The sequence below is a fragment of the Melanotaenia boesemani genome, chromosome 9 (genome assembly GCF_017639745.1).
Source record: "Melanotaenia boesemani isolate fMelBoe1 chromosome 9, fMelBoe1.pri, whole genome shotgun sequence".
NCBI lineage: Eukaryota > Metazoa > Chordata > Actinopteri > Atheriniformes > Melanotaeniidae > Melanotaenia > Melanotaenia boesemani.
This window is the reverse complement of record NC_055690.1, coordinates 5,602,324-5,625,002: the sequence shown is the minus strand read 5'-3', so window position 1 is coordinate 5,625,002 and position 22,679 is coordinate 5,602,324. Positions and strand designations below refer to the sequence as shown.

Here is a 22,679-nt window from a genome sequence, read left to right as displayed (position 1 = left end):
AGGACCAACCGGCTCAGAGACTCCTTTGTCCCCCGAGCCATCAAACTGTACAACTCTGCATTAGGCAGGAGGGGGAGAAGGAGGGGGGAGAAGGAGGTGTGCAGTCCACCTGATACAACACATGCACAATAACCCATACAAACAATTGCAATAACTCATACGTGCAATAAGTGAACTGGTAATCTGTACCACCTCTACTGTGTGTAATGCTTGTTTATATTATTTTATTTAATTTATCTTTTTTTTATTGCATTCTATTTTATACTTTTCTTGCACCTTATTGCCTCTATTTTACTTTATACCTGTATATATTATATTTTAGTGCTTATCCTGCTTTACTGTTGGTGTTGTATTGCTGCTGGTACCCAAATTTCCCTGAGGACTCTCCAAAGGGATTAATAAAGTATTTTCTATCTACCTATCTAAATTATTGCCTATTTATGTTTTCTGTTTTTACATTTATATAACATGTAAAGTATTTCAGGATCAAACTGATATTTTCTGTTAAAATTCTTAAAATAGAATTGAGCTTAAAAATATGAGACACTTCCATCTAGTGGTGAGATCAGACAGGAGCACTCTGACAGAGAAAACCCATTTAGATATTTTTATTGTCACACTTAGTTCCAAAAATCAGGTTTGGGTACAAAGTCTCAGCCTTGTTTCCATGGCACCAGTTAGTAGAAATGAAGAAAATTAGCTGATTATACATTCTTTTAAATCGATAGACAAGATTAGAGTGAAAAACAGGGCAGCTGGATCCATCAGTTCTGAAATGACAAAGAAGGACAATAATGTTACTGCAGAAGGATATATAATATATTTAAGAACATCCAAAGTGCCATGGCAGCCATCTTTAATGTATGGCTCATTCTAGCAGTAATATAAGCATGCAAACGTCAGTGTTTTCTTCTTTTTTTTTTTTTTTTAGAAATGTTAAAAAGTTTATCTAGAGACCATGATTAACTAAAATAAAATAAAATAAAATAAAATATGAGCAATTTGCTTTATAAGCAAATTGTGCTAAATATAATTTGAACATGTACATACTCTGTTTTTTGTTTGTTTGTTTGTTTTGTTTTTTTGTTTTTTTTCATTTTTAAAAACAATATAAGAAAGTTTAATCAGGGACTGAAGTCAACATGTTCTCTTAAACAGAGGTTTTATAGCTAAACCTCTTTCTATGACTCTACTGTCTGGCCGGTTACACTTTGTTTCCCTCTCTGGGCTGGTTTAGTTGTCGTTACTTGCATGAACAGCCATTCAATTATAGAAATATTTGCAACAGTTTGACTGTAGAGAACTCTGCTGGAGGGTACATGTTACACATGAATCAGCATGCAGATTGTGTTATAAAAAATATGAACCCGCGCATACATACACAGCTGGGTGTGGTGTGTGAATGACACAGGCATTGCTGGTAACGCCTGTTGTGGAGTCTTCATGCACAAATCAGGTGATAATAAAAGCTGTCCACCTTTAAACTGTGAAGGGTCTGGTATGTTACCTGTTTAGCTGCATTTTATTTTGTCTTCTACTGACTACAGAACTGAACATGAAAGCAATCAAAAATGTGGTGATTAAAATTTTACTCTTGATGTTTCCTCTACTGAAACCAGAATGGAACAAATTAAATTGGTTGGATTGTGAAATCTCTAATTATTAAACAGAAGTGGGTATACTTCACCTCATCAGAGGAGGAAGAGGATCCTCTTATTTCCCCTTCCTATTCGTTCAAAGTCTTCTTATCTTCTTCACTTATTATGGCCATGGCCCTGACCGCGACCGTGGCCCTGTCCATGTCCAGGTCCATGTCCATGTCCATGTCCATGTCCATCCTTGGACTTTTCTTTGCCTTCTGGCTTGTGCTTGCCGTGCCCCTAAAATGGTCAAAATAAAACACTGGATGAATCATGTCGTGATAATGTTGTGTTTACATCAACTCACTGATCAGATGTGAACTGGATTAAGCTTTAAAAAATTGTGTCACAGATGAAAATAGATGAAAAGTTCATTTGTCAGATTTTGCTGCAATTAATCAAAAAAACTGGCATCAGTTTTCCAGATGAAAACCAGCTGTTTTCCAGTGACTCCAAAGCGCCTACCTTCTCATTATCTTTCTTCTTCTGTGTATCCTCCGTCTCATTTGTACTCAAAGCTGGAAATGAAAGAAAAATAAGAAACAAAAAGCCTGAAACATCTGAATGGATTATGCTTCTTTAGAGTGCAAGTTGGACAAACAACTGTTTGTTCACACATTTTTGTTTTTGGTTTTCCTGACGTATGACAAATCAACAAGAAAAAACACTATCCGACATCCGACAAATTCACAGCATAGTAACAAAGTAACAAAAGATTTACAGAAAACCAACTCAGAGAACCTTTAAATTTACCTGATGGCTTATCTGAATCCATTTTGATCCTGTACTTGTGCTTTTCCAACCCTGCTGGATCCGATTGTTTGCTTCTCTACTTGTCAAAAACAGTTTGGCTGCACCTAAAGTACAGAAACAGACCACACCCCAGTTTGCTGCTGGCTAGAACCAAATTTCTTTCCTGGGAGTGGTGTTTAATTACAGGTGGAAATGTCGGAGTTAATGTCTGTTTACCACGTGATCCATCCATCCATTTATTTTTAGCATAATTTTAGATAGATTAGAGTTATAAACAAGATAGAGGGTATAATTTATTTTTTCATGTGAAAAATAGTGGTAATAATAGAATCTCCCATCCCACCACATCCCAAAGCTCCTGTGTATTGGATTGAGATTTGGGGTATAGCAAATTACAGATGGCATCTGCAGCGCAAAACAGAATTATAGGAAAGGACTCAGATTTCTAAAAGAGTGAGTCCCATGCCTGTTTCCTTTTATAAATCAAAATCAACTCTAATGGGCAAGACACACGGGAGGCGACCAACAACAGCGACAGGTAAAACTCATCACAACCTTCGTGAAACCGAACACACAGGAAGCGACAAACAGCAGTGTCATGCATCGCGCTCTAAGATCGCTTTTCTCCAAGAAATTTGATTGGTTATGATATTGGTGGGGATTCTGACATTTTCAAACCAGTCGGTGGCGTGTGACAGGTGGAGAGTCAGAAGATTTTGCATGAATTGACAGAAATCTTGCTGTTTACTGTATAAAAGAGAGACAACCCTGGGTTCATCCGAGTTTACAAAATAGGAAACAGCATCGTGAATATCATCATTTGATGGACCTCAAGGTTGATGCAGATAAATCCAGAACCTATGTTCAGACTAATTCACTCTGGCGCCACGCAGCTACCTTTTTATTTAGATCTCTATAATCTTTGTGTGAAGTAGCCTATCTTAAGGTGTGGGAAAGTCAGACACAGCTAAAATGATCTATTTTTCCATATTCAAAGTGTTTGCAGACTGCCATGCGGCTGCGACAAAATGGAACATTTTTCTATTTTGTGTCACGTCGCAACTCCCGTGTACACGTCTACATGAACGAGCACAACATTTCATATGCACGAATGTCGTCTGTCGCTTGGCTTGAGGAGGGCAGCGATTTTCGCCTCATCATGCAGGTCCCGTAGGAAATTAATGGAGAAGTAGCGACATTGCCTCCTTTGTGTCTAGCCCATCAAGCGGGCGCACGTGAGGGAACGCCCACATGGCGGCTATAAATGGTCAGGTGAATGCCTAAAATACATATTTGTCACATCATTTCCATGATGACTTGGGAGGGAAAAAGAGGGAAGAAGTAGAATTTTTGGAGTGTGAGACTTGATATCCTAATGGACCCCAATGACAAACATAAAAATGTTGAATTGGTGGGCACTGCATGGGCAATGCTAGTGTCAGAATGGCAGAATAGTGGCTGCAGGTGGCAGATGCTGTCATCACAGTGTCAGAGGAAAGACACGCCAGAGGCATCAGAATGTGCAGCTGGATATCTCAGTCAGTAGAGCTTCCACCTGCCATACGAAAGATCGAAGTTCGAATCCACCAGGGGTGAACAGTAACACCTTCCAGTTTGGGCCTTAGGCAAGATGCTACAGCCCACAGTAATTCATTTTGGAGAAAAATGTCTTTTAAATGACAGTAATGGTGCAGATAATGTAGTCTTTTGTTTTAATGTATAAAATAAATATGTACAGATACATCTGAAATTGGTAGCAGTTTATTTAGTGTTAAATAATATTTCTTTATAGTTCCTGGGTGTTCCAGCTGGGTCGATGGTGCTGCAGCGAAAGGGTGAAGCCAGAGATTCCACACAGCAGACATGTCCTCAGAGGAAGTCCTGCATGTGCTTCTTATATTCATCTTTTGGAAAGGTTGAGTGTTGCATACTTGGAAAATACATAAATAAATAACTTAAATTTAGCAAAAAAAAAAAGAACAAACAAAAAAAAAAAAAAACACTATAAGACATTACCCATTTGTATCCATCTTCAGTATAAGCCTGGACACACTTACCCCTTACATTTAATGGGAAAATGTGTCCAATCTTTTAAATGTTACTGTAGTGTCTGAATGTGATGCAGAAATGGCCATTAACTGGCAGAATTTTTCAGGAAGCACAAAAAAGTACTCTAATGAAAGGCTCCCGCACTCCGTGTTATCTCTTGTTGATCTACGCATGTGTCTGTTCTTACCACTGACGTCGCACCGCTCATACGTCAATATCATAAGACATTTTCACAAACAAAATCACGGTTTAGTAACACTAACACAGCCTGCTTGGAGGAAAGTAACAGTAATTTAATTACTATTTTTGCAATTGTAATCCCTTACTTTCCTCGTTACTCAGAAAAAGTAATCAGACCCATCAGTGGTCACATCACAAGCAGAATACACAACCAGGCTTGAACCATGCTGGTCATTAGGATCTGAGAGCACAGGATGTAAGGGCAGCGTCCCATAGACACAAATCCAGAAACCAACTCACACTGCAAATACACATTGTGGAGTGGTGCTCTGAGATAAGACCTCTCACATCTATGGATTATATCATCACCATCAAGAAAGGTGTCATCTGAAAGAGGCAAGATTCCTTCCAACAATACTGACTTTGATGCACCTGTGTCACGCAAAATGCAGATAGGCACACCGGCATCGGACTCCGATACTACAGCATAACCCTCTACAATGAATGGTTCAAAGCCTGCTGATGCAGGATTAATGATGCAGTAAGATTGAAGCTGGACCTCAGAATCAGCAGCAGGAAGTGGAGATAATGAAGCTTTTTGCTTCTTGCTTAAAATGGGACAGTCAGCTACAATATGACCAGGTTGCTTACAATAGAAACAACTTCTTTCCAAGTTATGACGACCAGCTTTGCCATTTGGAGAGGTTTCTGGCAGGATCTGGTAGGATTCTACCAGATCCTAAAAAGCAAGAATGCCTCAGTGTGACACCATCTTCAGGGCCACCATCCATCTTAGAGTTAAATGCCACTTTGTGAGACAATACATATTCATCAGCCAATACAGCAGCTTCCTCCATAGTCTTGGCTCTCTGCTCACACAAATACATTGCAACCACATCTGGAACACAATTTTTAAACACCCACCAACTGCTGAAGCCCTACAGATCCTACTTTTTTGAGGACTACACTAGCAATCAAAAAGAATCTCCTTCTCATGAGCAAATTCCCATTAGGTTTGCCTCTCAGGCTTAGAGTAGCTATGAAAGCGCTGCCTGTTAGCTTCCAGCACTAACTCATAAGCATGTAAACTAAGTCTTGACAGCAACATTATTGACAACAGCATTATTATTATTATCATTAATAAAAACTTTTTTGGCATTTTGTTTGTTTTTTTGTTTTGTTTTATTTTTTCTTTCATCACCACCACAAAATCAGGCTCCAGAAATATGCAGATGAACAAGTCTGAAGAAGTTTAGGAAAGTTCGAAGGAAACTTTAAAGGCAAAGGGTATGTTTGAAAGAAAAAAGGCTTCAGAAATTCATTAAAAGAACATCTCAAAGGTACATGTGAAGCGATCATGCTCAGGTTTGTGTAGCAGGACAATGCACAAAAAGAAATTACTTTTTAAAAAGGGGGCAATTAAAGGAATTAGCAAACAAACCTTCAGGGACTCGTCCCTCTTTCTTAATTTAAAAGTTTTAGAGAAAATAAAAACTGATCTTGCTTGAAATATTAGAGAAAAACCTCCTGTAATATTTAAGAATTAAGTCATCCTTTGATTGCATGGTTATTCACAGCCAGAGGAATTATCATGGCTGTCCAACTCTTTGCATGTTATTGCACATGACTGTAGCCATGACAACATCCTACTTACCCTCCACTAGCCTGAATCATGGAAAAAGTATAAAGCAGTGATACACCACATTAAGAAGATTTTGCCATGCCTTTAAAAAAAAACACAAAAAAAACAAATGTTTTGTTTTCATCTGCATTTTTGTCACTTTCAACCTAGTAGTTCTGAATAATTGTACCTTTTGCAACCAAGATTTTCCATTTCTCTTTTCAGTTTTCTCAATTTATCCCATAAAACAGATACAATTTTAAACCAAAAATTTTGATCAGTTTTTTTTTACCATAGATATTGGACTTTTATTTTACTTTTTTCAACAAAATGCTTGTTCTTTATGTTCTGATTTTTTACATCTATATAGCATGTACAGTATTTCAGTTCTAAACAGTATCAGTATCTTGACAGAATTGAGCTTAAAAATGTGAGACACTGCCATCTAGTGGTGAGATCAGACAGGAACACTCTGACAGAGAAAACCCATTTAGATATTTTTATTGTCACATTTAGTTCTAAAGTCTCAGCCTGTTTTTCATGGCACCTGTTAGTAGACAGGAAGAAAATTTCCTGATCAGATATTCTCTTAAATCAATAGACAAGATTAGAGTGACAAACAGGGCAACTGGATCCAGCAGGAAGCATCAGTTCTGAAAAGACAAAGAAGGACAATAATGTTACTGCAGAAATATATATAATATATTTAAGAACATCCAAAGTGCCATGGCAGCCATCGTTATGTATGAATCATTCTTGCAGTAATATAAGCATAAACATTCAAATGTCAGTGTTTTCATTCTTTTTTTTTTTTTTTTTTTTTTTTTTTTTTTTTTTATTGGGGGGGTAAGAGTAATGTTAGAAAGTTTAATCAGGGACTGAAGTCAACATGTTCTCTTGAACAGAGGCTTTATAGGTACACCTCTTTCTATGACTCTCCTGTCTGGCCTGGGATGAGTTTAGTTGTCATTCCTTGCATGAACAGCCATTCAATTAAAAAGATTTTAGCAACAGTACATACACAGCTGGGTGTGGTGTGTGAATGACACAGGTATTGCTGGTAACGCCTGTTGTGGAGTCTTCCTGCACAAATCAGGGGATAATAAAGCTGTCAACCTTTAAACTGTGAAGGGTCTGGTATGTTACCCGTTAAGCTGCATTTTATTTTGACATGAAAGCAATCAAAACTGGAGTGGTGATTAAAATTTTACTCTTGATGTTTCCTCTACTGAAACCAGAATGGAACAAATTAATTTGGTTGGATTGTGAAATCTCTAATTATTAAACAGAAGTGGGTATACTTCACCTCATCAGAGGAGGAAGAGGATCCTCTTATTTCCCCTTCTTATTCATTCAAAGTCTTCTTATCTTCTTCACTTATTATGGCCGTGGCCCTGACCGCAGCCGTGGCCATGTGCATGTCCAGGTCCATGTCCATGTCCATGTCCATCCTTGGACTTTTCTTTGCCTTCTGGCTTGTGCTTGCCGTGCCCCTAAAATGGTCAAAATAAAACACTGGATGAATCATGTTGTCATAATGTTGTGTTTACGTCAACTCACTGATCAGATGTGAACTGGATTAAGCTTTAAAAAATTGTGTCACAGATGAAAATAGATGAAAAGTTCATTTGTCAGATTTTGCTGCAATTAATCAAAAAAACTGGCATCAGTTTTCCAGATGAAAACCAGCTGTTTTCCAGTGACTCCAAAGCGCCTACCTTCTCATTATCTTTCTTCTTCTGTGCATCCTCCGTCTCATTTTTACTCAAAGCTGGAAATAAAAGAAAAGTGAGACAAAAAGACTGAAACATCTGAATGGATTATGCTTCTTGAGACTAGAGTGCAAGTTGAGCAAACTACTATTTGTTTACACATTATTGTTCTTGGTTTTCCTGACGTACGACAAATAAACAACAAAAAAACATTTTGTAATTTGCAGAAAACCAACTAAGAGACGATTAAAAATTACTTGATGGCTGATTCGAATCCATTATGATCCCAACCGTGCTGGATTTGATTGTTTGCTTCTCTACCTGTCAAAAAGAGTTTGACTGCACCTAAAGTACAGGAACAGACCACACCCCAGTTTGCTGCTGGCTAGAACTGAATCACTTTCACCTGGGAGTGGTGTTTAATTACAGGCAGAAATGTCGGAGTTAATGTGTGTTTACCATGTGATCCATCCACCCATTTATTTTTTAACATAATTCTAGATAGATTGAAGTAATATACAGGATAGAGAGGATGTCTTTATTTTCTCATGTTAAATAATAGAGGTGCTTATAGAATCTCCTGTTCCACCACATCCCAAAGATGCTCTATTGGATTGAGATATGGAGACTGTGGAATCCATTGGAGTCCAGTTAACTCATTGTCATGTTCAAGAAAGCAGGTGGAGATGAACTGAGCTTTGTGACATGGAGCATTATCCTGCTGGAAGTAGCATCAGAAGATGCTACACTGTGGTCATAAAGGGATGGACATGGTCAGCAACAATACTCAGACTGTGGTGTTTAAGTGATGCTCAGCTGGTACAGAAGGGGCCCATAATGTGCCAAGAAAATATTCCCCACACCATTACACCACCAGCAGCAGCCTTAACCAGTAATACAAAGCAGAAACGGTCAATGAATTCTTTTTGTTGTCAAATTCTAAATTTACCATCTAAATCTTGCAACTGAAATTGAGACTCACACACCACGTGAAGTTTTTTCATCTTCTATTGTCCAATTTTGGTGACTGTGTGAATTGTAGCTTCAGTTTCCTGTTCTCAGCTCTCAGGAGTGTCTCTTGGTGTGATCTCCGGCTGATATAGCCCATCTGCTTCAAGGTTCATTGTGTTGTGTGTTTAGAGAGGGTATTCTACTGTAAGATTGGATCGGCTGAAAGTCGGACACAAGCGCAGGCTGGTTGAGAGAAGGATTTTAATGGAGCTCTAACAGACCAAAGGTGTGACTAGACAATACAAAGTTCTGCAGTGTGCTGAGGGTTTAAGTAGGCCGGAGGACAGGTGTGACTTGTTAGGTTGATGAGGATAGAGGCAGGTGAAGTCCGATGAGCTGGAACAGATGAGTCCTGGGAGATGAAGTCCTAGAACCGGTGATCAGAATTCTGGTGAAGCAGAGCGTACTGGTGCAGGAGGAGCAGGCATGACATCTACATACCTTGTTGCAATGCTTATATGAGTTACTGCTGCCTTACTATCATCTCCAGCCAGGTTGCTTATTCTCTTCTGACCTCTGACATCCACAAGGCATTTTGGTCCATACAAGAGCTGCTTACTGGATATTTTCTTTTTCAGACCATTCTCTATAAACCCTAGAGATGGTTGTGTGTGGAAATCCCAGTAGATCAGCAGTTTCTGAAATACTTAGACCGGCCCGTCTTGTACCAACAACCATAGCACATTCAAAGTCACTTAAATTCTCTTTTTTTCCCCCCCATTGTGACTAACTGTTTTATGTTAACAAGGAATTGTACAGGTGGGCTTAATATGTGGTGTAGTACCTGGAAAACTGCACATATGCACTTAAAGTACTCATCTTGATAATTTAACTTAGCTTAGCTAAAATGTCTAAAAATTGTTTTCATTTGTGTTTGTATGTATGTGTGTGTGCGTGCGTGCGCGCGCGCGTGTGTGTGTGTGTGTGTGTGTGTGTGTGTGTAGTTACTCTACAAGACTTTCAGTGCCATGGCCAGGGATTTCTATTTCAATCAGAACTAACATTACAGTGTAAGTAGTCACATCTGGGTCTTTAGTCTGTGAAAACAAAAGGTTGCTAAAGCGTAACACCTTTGGATTTTCAGCATCATTTGTCATGGTCTGCACTTGCCAGTGCGGCTTTCGCCTTTCTCCTTATTTGGAGGAAAGGTGGCTTCTCCAATCAGGACCACACAGCTGAGGTGCATCAGGCTTGTTAGAAGCTGGTATAAAGACTCCAGGATCTTAAAGCGGTAACTGGCTCTAAGCAGATCTAAGTCTTCTGGTGTTTTCTTGTGCTCTAACCGACCTTTATTCTCTTCCAAGCCCCCGGTTCTGGATAAATCCTTGGATTCATGAATCCTGTCTGCCCGCTCTCCGCTCTTCCTACCAGCCTGCTCCTTGCCTCGCTTGTCACCGGATTACACCTGGCACCAATATCACTTTGTAAATAAAGACTCACAGAACACCAACCTTGTCTTCTCCTTCTTGGGTCCAGCTCCAGACCTTGACATCATTCCTCATAGACTTTTTTTTGATTATTGTAGAGTTTCTATTAAACATTTCACAAAGCTGTGCTGTTGTTATAAGATGTGATAAGTGGCTAGCAGCTATCAAGCAGAGATGTCACAAGTCCTTATTTTGCAAGTCCAAGTCAAGTCTCAAGTCTTATGGCTCAAGTCCAAGTCAAATCACAAGTCACTTTTAGTTGTATTGAGTAATCCGCTATGCGACGCTTGCAGTCTTGTCTGCTTAGAAGACTGCATTATATCTAAGATATCAAGCTGTACTGACCTTTTATCTGCCAGCATTTAGGGACGGCACTGATTTCTAGCTTAAACTGACAAATGCTGACAAGCGTTGAATGTCAACCAAACACCAACTGGACCAATAGAGAAATTTGAAATACTAATACTGCAGTTCATAGCAGTTTCTCCTGAACGTAGAGAGGAGGACCAATATGCTGCACTTCAGTTCAGGATCACCAACTATCCTGCAGGTTTTAGATGATTCCCTGCAGCAAAACACCTGCGGTATGTTCCAGAAAGCAAGCTATATCAGCACTCTTGAGTATGCTAACCCTGAGTTGAGGGAAGCTCTGGGTTTTCTGTTCCAGAAAGTGAGGTAAGTCTTATCACAAATCTGTTACCATGGTAACTGACTCCATCATATAAACCTCCTTGCTGGCAGGTTCACCAAAAAGAACCATCTTCTACATGTCTTCTCACAGCTGTCAAACATGGGTTGTCCATACCAATGCTATTCCAGAGATTTTAGAAGATGAATAAATACCAGGGCTGTCAAATGATAAAAATATATATATATAATAATAATCAGATTAATCACAGCTTAAAAGTTAATCATGACTGGTCACCATTCGTGACTACTGTACCAACAGAAAGATCATAATTCAGAATTCATGCAGCATCATCTCACCAACCGTCTCCATGGTGATAATTTCTGTAATAAATCCAGAAGATGTGACGACTGAAGTTAAACAGGTAACACTGATGAAGAAACTCAGATAAAACTGATGACATGGATAAAAACATATTTTTCCTTTTATCATTGAAGTCTAAGTGTTTGTGCTGCAGTGATAAAAGTCCTACAGCAGCATCACCCAAAGTAAACACCTGTTGATAAAATAGATCATTGGCTCATTGTCCTCTTCCTCCTCCTAACCCAGAGTGTCTTTTTAGACCCAGAGCTAGCTGAACCTCCTTTCTGGAACAGGCTTCTGATCCAAATGATTCAAGTTCCGCTCAACCTTCTTATGATCCATTAGGTAAGAGATCATCCTACTAGTTCTGAATAATTGGATCTTTTGCAACCAAGATTTTCTATTTTCCTTTCCTTTCCTTGACCCATAAAACATGTTAACATTTCTAAATCAGTTATCTATTTATTGTTTTTCTAAAGATGTTTGATTTTTATTTTATCTCTTCAACAAAATTATTGCCTATTTATGTTTTCTGTTTTTACATTTATATAACATGTAAAGTATTTCAGGATCAAACTGATATTTTCTGTTAAAATTCTTAAAATAGAATTGAGCTTAAAAATATGAGACACTGCCATCTAGTGGTGAGATCAGACAGGCGCACTCTGACAGAGAAAACCCATTTAGATATTTTTATTGTCACACTTAGTTCCAAAAATCAGGTTTGGGTACAAAGTCTCAGCCTTGTTTCCATGGCACCAGTTAGTAGAAAGGAAGAAAATGAGCTGATTATACATTCTTTTAAATCGATAGACAAGATTAGAGTGAAAAACAGGGCAACTGGATCTAGCAGGAAGCATCAGTTCTGAAATGACAAAAAAGGACAATAATGTTACTGCAGAAGGATATATATAATATTTAAGGACATCCAAAGTGCCATGGCAGCCATCTTTAATGTATGGCTCATTCTAGCAGTAATATAAGCATGCAAACGTCAGTGTTTTCTTTTTTTTTTTCTTTTTTTTTGTATTTTATTTGTTTTGTTTTGTTTGTTTTTTTTTTTGGTTTTTTTTTTGGTGTGTGTGAATGACACAGGTATTGCTGGTAACACCTGTTGTGGAGTCTTTATGCACAAAATGGATAATAACGCTGTCCACCTTTAAACTGTGGAGGGTGTGGTGTGTTACCTGTTCAGCATGCAGATTGTGCTATAAATAATATGAACATGTACATACTCTGCTTTTGTTTATTGTTTTGTTGTTTTGTTTTGTTTTTTTTGTTTTTTGTTTTTTGTTTTTTTCATTTTTAAAAACAATATAAGAAAGTTTAATCAGGGACTGAAGTCAACATGTTCTCTTAAACAGAGGTTTTATAGCTAAACCTCTTTCTATGACTCTACTGTCTGGCCGGTTACACTTTGTTTCCCTCTCTGGGCTGGTTTAGTTGTCGTTACTTGCATGAACAGCCATTCAATTATAGAAATATTTGCAACAGTTTGACTGCAGAGAACTCTGCTGGAGGGTACATGTTACACACGAATCAGCATGCAGATTGTGTTATAAAAAATATGAACCCGCGCATACATACACAGCTGGGTGTGGTGTGTGAATGACAAAGGCATTGCTGGTAACGCCTGTTGTGGAGTCTTCATGCACAAATCAGGGGATAATAAAGCTGTCCACCTTTAAACTGTGAAGGGTCTGGTATGTTACCCGTTAAGCTGCATTTTATTTTGTCTTCTACTGACTACAGAACTGAACATGAAAGCAATCAAAAATGTGGTGATTAAAATTTTACTCTTGATGTTTCCTCTACTGAAACCAGAATGGAACAAATTAAATTGGTTGGATTGTGAAATCTCTAATTATTAAACAGAAGTGGGTATACTTCACCTCATCAGAGGAGGAAGAGGATCCTCTTATTTCCCCTTCCTATTCGTTCAAAGTCTTCTTATCTTCTTCACTTATCATGGCTGTGGCCCTGACCGCGACCATGTCCATGTCCAGGTCCGTGTCCATGTCCAGGTCCATGTCCATGTCCATCTTTGGACTTTTCTTTGCCTTCTGGCTTGTGCTTGCCGTGCCCCTAAAATGGTCAAAATAAAACACTGGATGAATCATGTTGTGATAATGTTGTGTTTACGTCAACTCACTGATCAGATGTGAACTGGATTAAGCTTTAAAAAATTGTGTCACAGATGAAAATAGATGAAAAGTTCATTTGTCAGATTTTGCTGCAATTGATCAAAAAAATTTTGGCATCACTTTTCCAGATGAAAACCAGCTGTTTTCCAGTGACTCCAAAGCGCCTACCTTCTCATTATCTTTCTTCTTCTGTGCATCCTCCGTCTCATTTTTCTTTAAAGCTGGAAATAAAAGAAAAATAAGAAACAAAAGGCCTGAAACATCTGAATGGATTATGCTTCTTTAGAGTGCAAGTTGGACAAACTACTGTTTGTTCACACATTTTTGTTTTTGGTTTTCCTGACAAATCAACAAGAAAAAACACTATCCGACATCCGACAAATTCACAGCATAGTAACAAAGTAACAAAAGATTTACAGAAAACCAACTCAGAGAACCTTTAAATTTACCTGATGGCTTATCTGAATCCATTATGATCCTGTACTTGTGCTTTTCCAACCCTGCTGGATCCGATTGTTTGCTTCTCTACTTGTCAAAAACAGTTTGGCTGCACCTAAAGTACAGAAACAGACCACACCCCAGTTTGCTGCTGGCTAGAACCAAATTTCTTTCCTGGGAGTGGTGTTTAATTACAGGTGGAAATGTCGGAGTTAATGTCTGTTTACTACGTGATCCATCCATCCATTTATTTTTAGCATAATTTTAGATAGATTAGAGTTATAAACAAGATAGAGGGTATAATTTATTTTTTCATGTGAAAAATAGTGGTAATAATAGAATCTCCCATCCCACCACATCCCAAAGCTCCTGTGTATTGGATTGAGATTTGGGGTATAGCAAATTACAGATGGCATCTGCAGCGCAAAACAGAATTATAGGAAAGGACTCAGATTTCTAAAAGAGTGAGTCCCATGCCTGTTTCCTTTTATAAATCAGAATCAACTCTAATGGGCAAGACACACGGGAGGCGACCAACAACAGCGACAGGTAAAACTCATCACAACCTTCGTGAAACCGAACACACAGGAAGCGACAAACAGCAGTGTCATGCATCGCGCTCTAAGATCGCTTTTCTCCAAGAAATTTGATTGGTTATGATATTGGTGGGGATTCTGACATTTTCAAACCAGTCGGTGGCGTGTGACAGGTGGAGAGTCAGAAGATTTTGCATGAATTGACAGAAATCTTGCTGTTTACTGTATAAAAGAGAGACAACCCTGGGTTCATCCGAGTTTACAAAATAGGAAACAGCATCGTGAATATCATCATTTGATGGACCTCAAGGTTGATGCAGATAAATCCAGAACCTACGTTCAGACTAAAAGCTTTTTCCAACTGTAGGAACCTTTTGCAGTTCCTATAACCTTTTCAGGAACCAGGCCGTTTTCTCGCGCATTCCGACATATAGGAACGAGGGACAAAAGCCCTCAGTTCCTATAACCATTTTAGCTCCTGCTCCGAGGCAGGGTCTAAACGGGGTTCTATAGGAACCCTCATGACGTAGGTGTTTCGTGACTGGTAGCTACGCCCCTTGCCAGATTTCAGCATTTTGTGTCCCCCCCCCCCCCACATTTAAAAAACACGGTTGCACATACGGACAAAAACAACACCAGAGCAAGCGATAAATGGACCGACGAGGAGGTCAAAGCTCTTCTGACTGTCAACGCCACAGCGGATTTTCAGAGAGGTTTTGAAGGTTCGCAGCGAAATATAAAAATATTCCTGACGATGAGCTCTCAGTCAGAGAACGTGGGATAATGCGGGATAACGCGGGATAACGCAGGATAACGCGGGATAACGCGAAGCAGCGCATGTAGAAAACTCACACAAGACTACAAATAAATTAAGGACCACGACAACCGGAGTGGGACAAACCAAAAAAACAGTAAATTCGACAGCTTGTACCACCGACATGTCTACTCGGGCAACGCCGCAGCAAATGACTCCTGTGTGCGGCAGGAAAAGCCAGCGTGATATGCAGAGCATATACACACATGTAAATAGTTATTTTTGCTCTGCTGTATTCACTATAAAAAATAAATGACAATACATATTCATCAGCCAATACAGCAGCTTCCTCCATAGTCTTGGCTCTCTGCTCACACAAATACATTGCAACCACATTTGGAACACAATTTTTAAACTCCACCAGAAGAACCAACTGCCGAAGCCCTACAGATCCTACTTTCTGGGAACTACACTAGCAATCAAAAAGAATCTCCTTCTCATGAGCAAATTCCCCATAGGTTTGCCTCTCATGCTTAGAGTAGCTATGAAAGCGCTGCCTGTTAGCTTCCAGCACTAACTCATAAGCATGTAAACTAACAGTCTTGACAGCAGTGTAATCAGCACTCTTCTCTAGGGTCAACACGGAGTAAGCTTCCTGAGCTGGACCTGCTAGGACACACTGCAGCAGTAAGGTCCAGCAATCCTTGGTGTGAAAGAAATTTAGCTGCATATGGTAATCACTCATATATACTCATATAATAATCACATGTATATTCAGTTTTCTTTATTCATTTATTATTGTTAATCCATTCACTATTACGTTTTCATATTGTGTGTTCTCATTTTACAGAATTCTGAAGTTACAGTTTTCATTGTGTGTGCGTATGTGAGGTCAGACTGACCACTTTCTTCCCAGAGTTCCCAGAGGGATATCAGCTTGTTGTGGTATGAGGGCATTGTCTGAAAACTGGAAGAAAGCGGCGCCACTCAGTCTTCTATTTCTTAATTAATATATAGCTTTTTGACCTTCAGCTGGGGACCAGCTGAATAAAACTGTTTTTCTCTGATGAATCCCCAGAGTCTCCCCCAACTTCGCGCGAGTCGGGACGACCACTCTCATTACTTGCAAGTAATTCTTTATTCAGTACTTCTCCTGTAAATAAACCTTATATACTTTTACTCATTCCAGTTTCTTTCTAATTTTTCTACAACATTGGCCACTGCAAAGTTTTTGCCACATGCTCAAAAAACAAAAAATACTTTTCCGTATCCCTCTCATTTAAATAGGAGGGACCAGACTGACATGATTTCCCACATCAAACTTAACACTAGGAGAAGCAACATGAGATGCACTGGCTACATTAGCCTTTCCATTCATCTTCTTTAATCCCTTTCATGCTCAAATCTCAACCGTTCACATTCCAGCTCACACTTCCATAACTGCTGTCTTTCCTCCGCCTCAATCTCCAGCTCCAGAGACCTCAACAGAAACTTTAACTCCATTTCCCTTAAGCCACATGTGTCAAACTCAAGGCCCGCAGGCCACATCCAGCCCGTGAATGAAATGAGAGCAGGCCTGCTGATTAAGTTCACGCACCACTATAATACTACAAGTCCCACAATGCACTGCCAGTACATTGGTCCATCAGTCATGGCCCGCGCTCCTCGTTCATTCTCTAGCAGCCTAACAGAGCCACTCACCTTTGTCAACAACACCTTTCCCCTAAATGGCTAAAGGAAAAGTGGACTTTGAAAACAGAGAACATGTTTACGGATGTAAAGAACAAAGCTGTGCGTCTGTGTGGAAACAGTGAGGCTGAGATGAAAGAATCCAATGTAAGAAGACACTTTGACACGAAACACCACGTCAGATAAAAGCATCTGGACAAGAAAAAAAAAAGACTTCAAAAGGTAGAAGAGTTAACTCTTTAGGTGACAGAGTTTAAAAGTTTTTAAGGGAAACTTTAAGTGAGAAAAAATGTTGAATATGTGGCAGTAAAATTAGTCATCTAAGTTCATATTGTGGCATCACGGGTTGGCAGCCGAATTAGGAAAATAAACAGACTTTTTTTCATTTATTTAATGATTAGTGTATTATAGGTAAAAACTAATAGGTTCTGTTAGTTCCAGGTTCAATGTGTGCAATAAGGTCATTTTAAAAAAGTTTTTAATAACTGTGTATTTGAGTTTGACACCCCTGCCGTAAGCTAAAGGCCTGCTTCTGAACCACTTTCTCAGGAGCCACACCCTCTTGTGCTGACTCAACCGGCCTAGCTGCCCCATCTTTACCATCACTTCCAGAAGCCACTTGTCCAGGAGGCAACTCATCTTTGTCAGCACAACACCCCATGCTCAAGCAGAGCATTAAGGACCACAACAAGCAATTCATACTTCCATCAGCAACAGAATGAAAATCCTTCTTAGTGCAACACAAGAGCAGCTGAGCATCAGGCCCCTCCACAATCTCAGACAAATTAAACACCATGACAACCAACCAACCAAGCACACTGTCACAAAAGACAGAGCACTCCTGCAGCTCTCCAAAACAACACAACACCAAGGACCTAAAAAGCCACCAAAGCAGCCTAGAACACAAGGACAGCAGAAGTCACCACATGCAGATTGCAACTGCTAGATGCAAGACTAGACATGCCCTGTACCCTCTCTAACCACAAAAGAGAAAAAAAAATACACTACCTTACCAAGCCTGCATATCTTCTTTGACATTACCGAGCACACCAGGGGCCACCCCAGGGTTACCAAGAAAACAACAAAGGGATGCTGGTCTCTCCAGCATCCGCAGGCTGAATGAACTGGGCACAAATAAACAAACTCAAACCCCAGGACAAACGGACGAGACCTTTAATTTGTGGGAGGGGATTAGGAAATAAACTTTCAGGGTTAGGCCCCTCTTTGTTGATTGGAAAGTTTTAGAGAAAGTCATTGAAGTAATAGCAAAATCTTGTGATGTTTAAGAACAAAGTCATCTTTTGATTGTATGGTTATTCACAGCAATTGAAGTTATCATGGCTGTCCAACTGTTTGCAAGCCATTGCACATGGCTGTAGCCATGGTAACACCCCTCCAGTAGCCTGAATCATGGAAAAAGCATAAAACAGTGACACACTGCATTAAGTACATTTTGGCATGCCTTTTTAAAAAACAAATGTTTTGTTTTTATCTGTGTACCTGTATTTTTGTCCCTTTCACTTCCAAATAGTTCTGAATAATTGTACCTTTTTCCATTTTTCATGTACAGATTTTCCATTTTCTTTTTAGTTTTTTATTTTAACCCATAAAATAGTTGGATTTCCAAACCAACAATCCCTTCATTTTTTTTAAAGATTCAATTTTCAATTAAATTGATGCTTATTCAGTCTGTTTTTACCTTTATATAACATGTACAGTCCTTTAGTATCAAACTCCTCACATTTTCCGGATAAAAGCTAGCAGGATTTGGGAATCCAGTTTTTCACAATGGAGGCTCACGTAATCCATCTTACTTTTATCTTTGTTTTTCAAAGCAACATTGGATTGGATCACCCTGATCTAGAATCACAGTTTTCAAGATTACCATATCATACCATAAGGTTACCAGAACTTAAAACAATCAGCTATGTAAAGAACAACAAGTAGAAGAGCCAATATGGGGTTACTTTAAGTGTTTTTGATTTTGAGACAACACACAAAAATCATAAACACCCACTTCTATTTATAGTTTTATGACTTCTCATTTGAGCCACAACAAATATAAAACAAATTTATTAACAACTACATTTTGGATATTTTGGAAAAGTCTCAAATACAAAAGGCTCAATGTCCAATTGTTAACAAACTCAAGAATGTTCAAATTTCTTCATCTGAGGAGGAGAGACCAGCATTATGAAGCCCTGCTTTTAGGAGGTGGATCGGAAGTTTTGCTTTAGTTTGCTGCAGTTTGGTCAGCTTGATTTGTTCTTCTGCCAGGAGTTTCTTGGCTTCTGCTCTTTCAGCTTCTCGTTTGATAAATTGGCATCATTTCAGTTCAAAGGCATCATCATTATTATTTGGCAAAGGACACTTCAAGCTTCTTTACTGAGCTCCTGTGACTACTGGCTCTATCATTGAGGATCCAGGTTCTTCTACAATAATAGGGCTGAAATCCAGAATAAATGTTTCCTCTGAATTAGGAGGAATTGGCTCACTTTGCTCCACAATCGTAGGCTCACCATCCCCTACAACACCTTCAGATCTGTGCAAAGCTTTAGAATTCTCACCTCCAACAATGTCCAAAACCACATTTGTATATTTCTCTTTCTTAAAGGGTTTGTTGCCAGTTTGGTGTCTTTTTTTGCTTCAGCAAGGTCCTTTGTGGCTTTGGACCTCAGGATCTTCCATTTTAATTTCACCAGCTCCAAGGACCTCCTCTGGCCAGACCCCATTGAATTCACATTCTGGGTGATTTCAGCCCAAATTTCTTTCCTCCTTTTGTTTGTCACCATTCCACCCACAAAAGAACTTCCTATTATTGAGGCATAATGGCACTTTACACCCTCCAGTTGTGCATGGGTTTCTGCAACAGTGAAATTAGGTCCTTTTGAGGCCATGGTTCCACCTCATCTGTTGTAGCGAACATAATATTTATGGACCTTGGCCATGATCGACTTAATTGAACCCAAGCCTAAGCATGTCAGCTAATGAATGGGTGGGTATTTCACAGCCATCTTATTAAGCCTTTCTCAGAGGATTTACAGAGAGGGCACTGACATGGCAGGTATTGTCTATTACTACCACCATTTTTGTGTGAAATGGTACTGTCAAAGGGTTTATGTTGAGTGTGCCAAACCACAGGAGCAACACTGAAGAACTGTATGCTATCCAATATCCACTCCTACCATGGCAAATGACTTCTTTTCTTGCAGCAACCACACCTGTGCAGGCGCACTTCTACACTGCTCATTGTAAAACGAAATGTGCAATTAAGCATTTATTGGAGTTCTAAAGAGATGGTTTGTATGCCTTAAGTACTTGTGAGTGGAACCACAGGGAGCATGTAACATCATACTCGTGTGTATTGTCCTGTGTATTGTCCTCAAATTTCCACTGAACAAAACTGAGTGAAAATTAACACTTAACAAGTCATAGCGCACCCCGTAAATTGAAAGTTGCGCGCTTGTGCGGGGAGGCAGCTTTTGACGTTACATCAGGCAGGAATGCTACTGTTTGGTGTTTGTCAGGTTTGACTGAGTGTCATTGATCATCAAAATGAAGAGGCGATCGAAACTCTCTGGGGCACAAGGACAGAAACGGAGAAAAGAAAGCCCACTATAGAGGTAAGCCATCTTATTCATTATATTGTCAAACATTTAACAGTATTTTGTATTTCAGAACAAAATTTCATTGCTGCCACTCAGCTATTGCTGCTAGTGTTACTTTGTTAGCTTGCTAGTCATTTTGCTAGCTAACATAACTTCATATAACCTACATGGATGTAAGTGTCAAATCAGCAGTATCTGTATAAAGTATGCTTTTGTAATGCTTTTTTAACATACAGTAGCAGGGGTCAGGCAATAAACAATGTTTATCAATATTTAAACAATGTTTATCGTCCGATAAATCGCTTGACTTTGTTTATTAAACATCTTCTAATAAAATATCCTGACCTGTCCGGAACTGTCAAACAGGTCTTGTAACTATAAATTTAGTGGTGCTGTTAGAATGTTTCAGATACACCAACTCTGTTTTTGCCAACATGTGCAGGTTTAGCTGTGGTTCTACATTCATTATAATAATATAATAATAGTTGTCTGTCACACACACATACAGTATAGTAACCATTTTGGGATAATTTTGGTGTCCATTCTTTGTTACAGTTCCCTTCCTGATGTATACTAAAAAATCCTTTTTTTTTTATCGCCCAGATGCACTTAGGCAGAATTTACAGAGGTCGGCATCTGCTGGAGAAAGATCCTGATCCTTCTGGTTCACCCCCTTTGAACTTTGTATGTACAACTGGTATTACTGTTGCTGTTTTTGTGTGTTGTTATTATTATTATCAGTTATTACTATTGTTATATCTATTATCAGTAGTATTCAGCCATGGAGCTGCCTATTAGTGATAATGATAGTGGTGGTAGTGGTACAATGTCAGATAACATTTATTGGAAGAATGCAATTATGTGGTAGGATGATAGAAATGACCAAATGCAGTAGCTAAAACCTGGTACACATAACAATTTTTTTAATCTTGTGAGATTTCTTTAATCCGGTCAAGACCTCACACTTGAAGATAAAAAAAATCTGTTATGATCGTATTGTGTGTGGTGTGCTCTGAAAATGTAATCACGGAACAACACACACATGACGATGCTGTCCAGTAACAAATACAATCTAGTTCTCCAAGCCGGACAAACGTTGAAACGTAGAAGAAGAACCATAGCAACAACCGGCAAAATACGTAGAAGAAGAAATATAGTAACACTCGAAAAACACAACACACAGCATGGAAGGGGATATATATAGGACAAGGGAATGATGGTAGTCTTGGGAAAAAGCCAGAACTGAAACAAATAACTGACTGGAGACGGCGTGAACACGGACTTTGTTTACGTCCCTGCGCCCCAGTCAGCTCGCTCTCTGATTGGCTACATTCCGCACCACGTCACCACCCACGCAGTCAGAATGTACGTGTTGGCGGCGTTCCTCAGAAATCAGCATTGAAATATTAAATAGAGATGGGATTTATGGCTCTTTGAAGGGAGCCGGATCTTGAGGAGCCGTTCCTTTTAAAGAGCTATTCAAAAGACTGGCTCGTTCTCACAATATCTTACAAAATTTCACAATATATAAGAAGGACAAACAATGAAAATATGTACCTATATGAAATCTACTATACAAGTGTAAAAAAATATAGGAAAAATATAGATAAAAAAGGATAAACCTGAGCAGTGAGTGCAAATTCTAGTAAATGTTTTGGATAGAACTCACAGTATTTCTTTCCAAACAATACTCTCTGCCCATAGATGCTTCACATGAATGGAGCGTGTTGGACATCAGGCGTCTATGATGTCACATGTTATTTATTTTATTTTCATTTGACTCAACTGTGCTACTTCTTATTTACTTATTTATTTATTTATTTATTCATTCAGTCAGTCTTAGCTGGAGGGGGGGGGGGGATTGGGCTTGGCGTGTGTGTGTGTGTATACGTGTGTGCGTGTGACTGTGTGAAAGATTTCATTGAGTGTTTTTATTCTTGTGTTTTTAATCATGTAAAGAACTTTGTGTTGCCTATGGCATGAAAGTGCTTTATAAATAAAGTTTGATTTGATTTGATGAAGGCAGTGTCAAAAATTTGTATAAATAAAGAATGGCTCGCAAATGCACGGCTCACAGCTGTGAATCGATTCCCAACGTTCATTTAAAAGAGCCGTTCAAAAGAATC

The 22,679-nt window shown here is 39.0% G+C and overlaps 2 long non-coding RNA genes across 4 annotated transcripts; both read right to left on the bottom strand.

Annotated features, from left to right (window-relative positions):
• Window positions 1-593: 593 nt before the first annotated feature.
• Window positions 594-2,531, bottom strand: LOC121645474. Its single transcript, XR_006011431.1, has 4 exons — window positions 2,394-2,531; window positions 2,106-2,158; window positions 1,688-1,880; window positions 594-770 (listed from the first exon to the last, which is right to left on the bottom strand). It is a non-coding gene; the product is annotated as an uncharacterized LOC121645474 (long non-coding RNA).
• Window positions 2,532-5,747: 3,216 nt separating this feature from the next.
• LOC121645475 lies at window positions 5,748-14,109 on the bottom strand. 3 transcript variants are annotated; one of them, XR_006011434.1, is made up of 5 exons: window positions 13,978-14,109; window positions 7,962-8,014; window positions 7,550-7,736; window positions 7,265-7,326; window positions 5,748-6,896 (listed from the first exon to the last, which is right to left on the bottom strand). It is a non-coding gene; the product is annotated as an uncharacterized LOC121645475 (long non-coding RNA). The 3 variants fall into 3 exon arrangements; XR_006011432.1 differs by lacking the exon at window positions 7,265-7,326 and having other exon boundaries at window positions 5,758-6,896; XR_006011433.1 differs by lacking the exons at window positions 5,748-6,896; window positions 7,265-7,326; window positions 7,550-7,736; window positions 7,962-8,014 and adding exons at window positions 12,063-12,249; window positions 13,277-13,469; window positions 13,697-13,749 and having other exon boundaries at window positions 13,978-14,077.
• Between the last annotated feature and the right edge of the window lie 8,570 nt (window positions 14,110-22,679).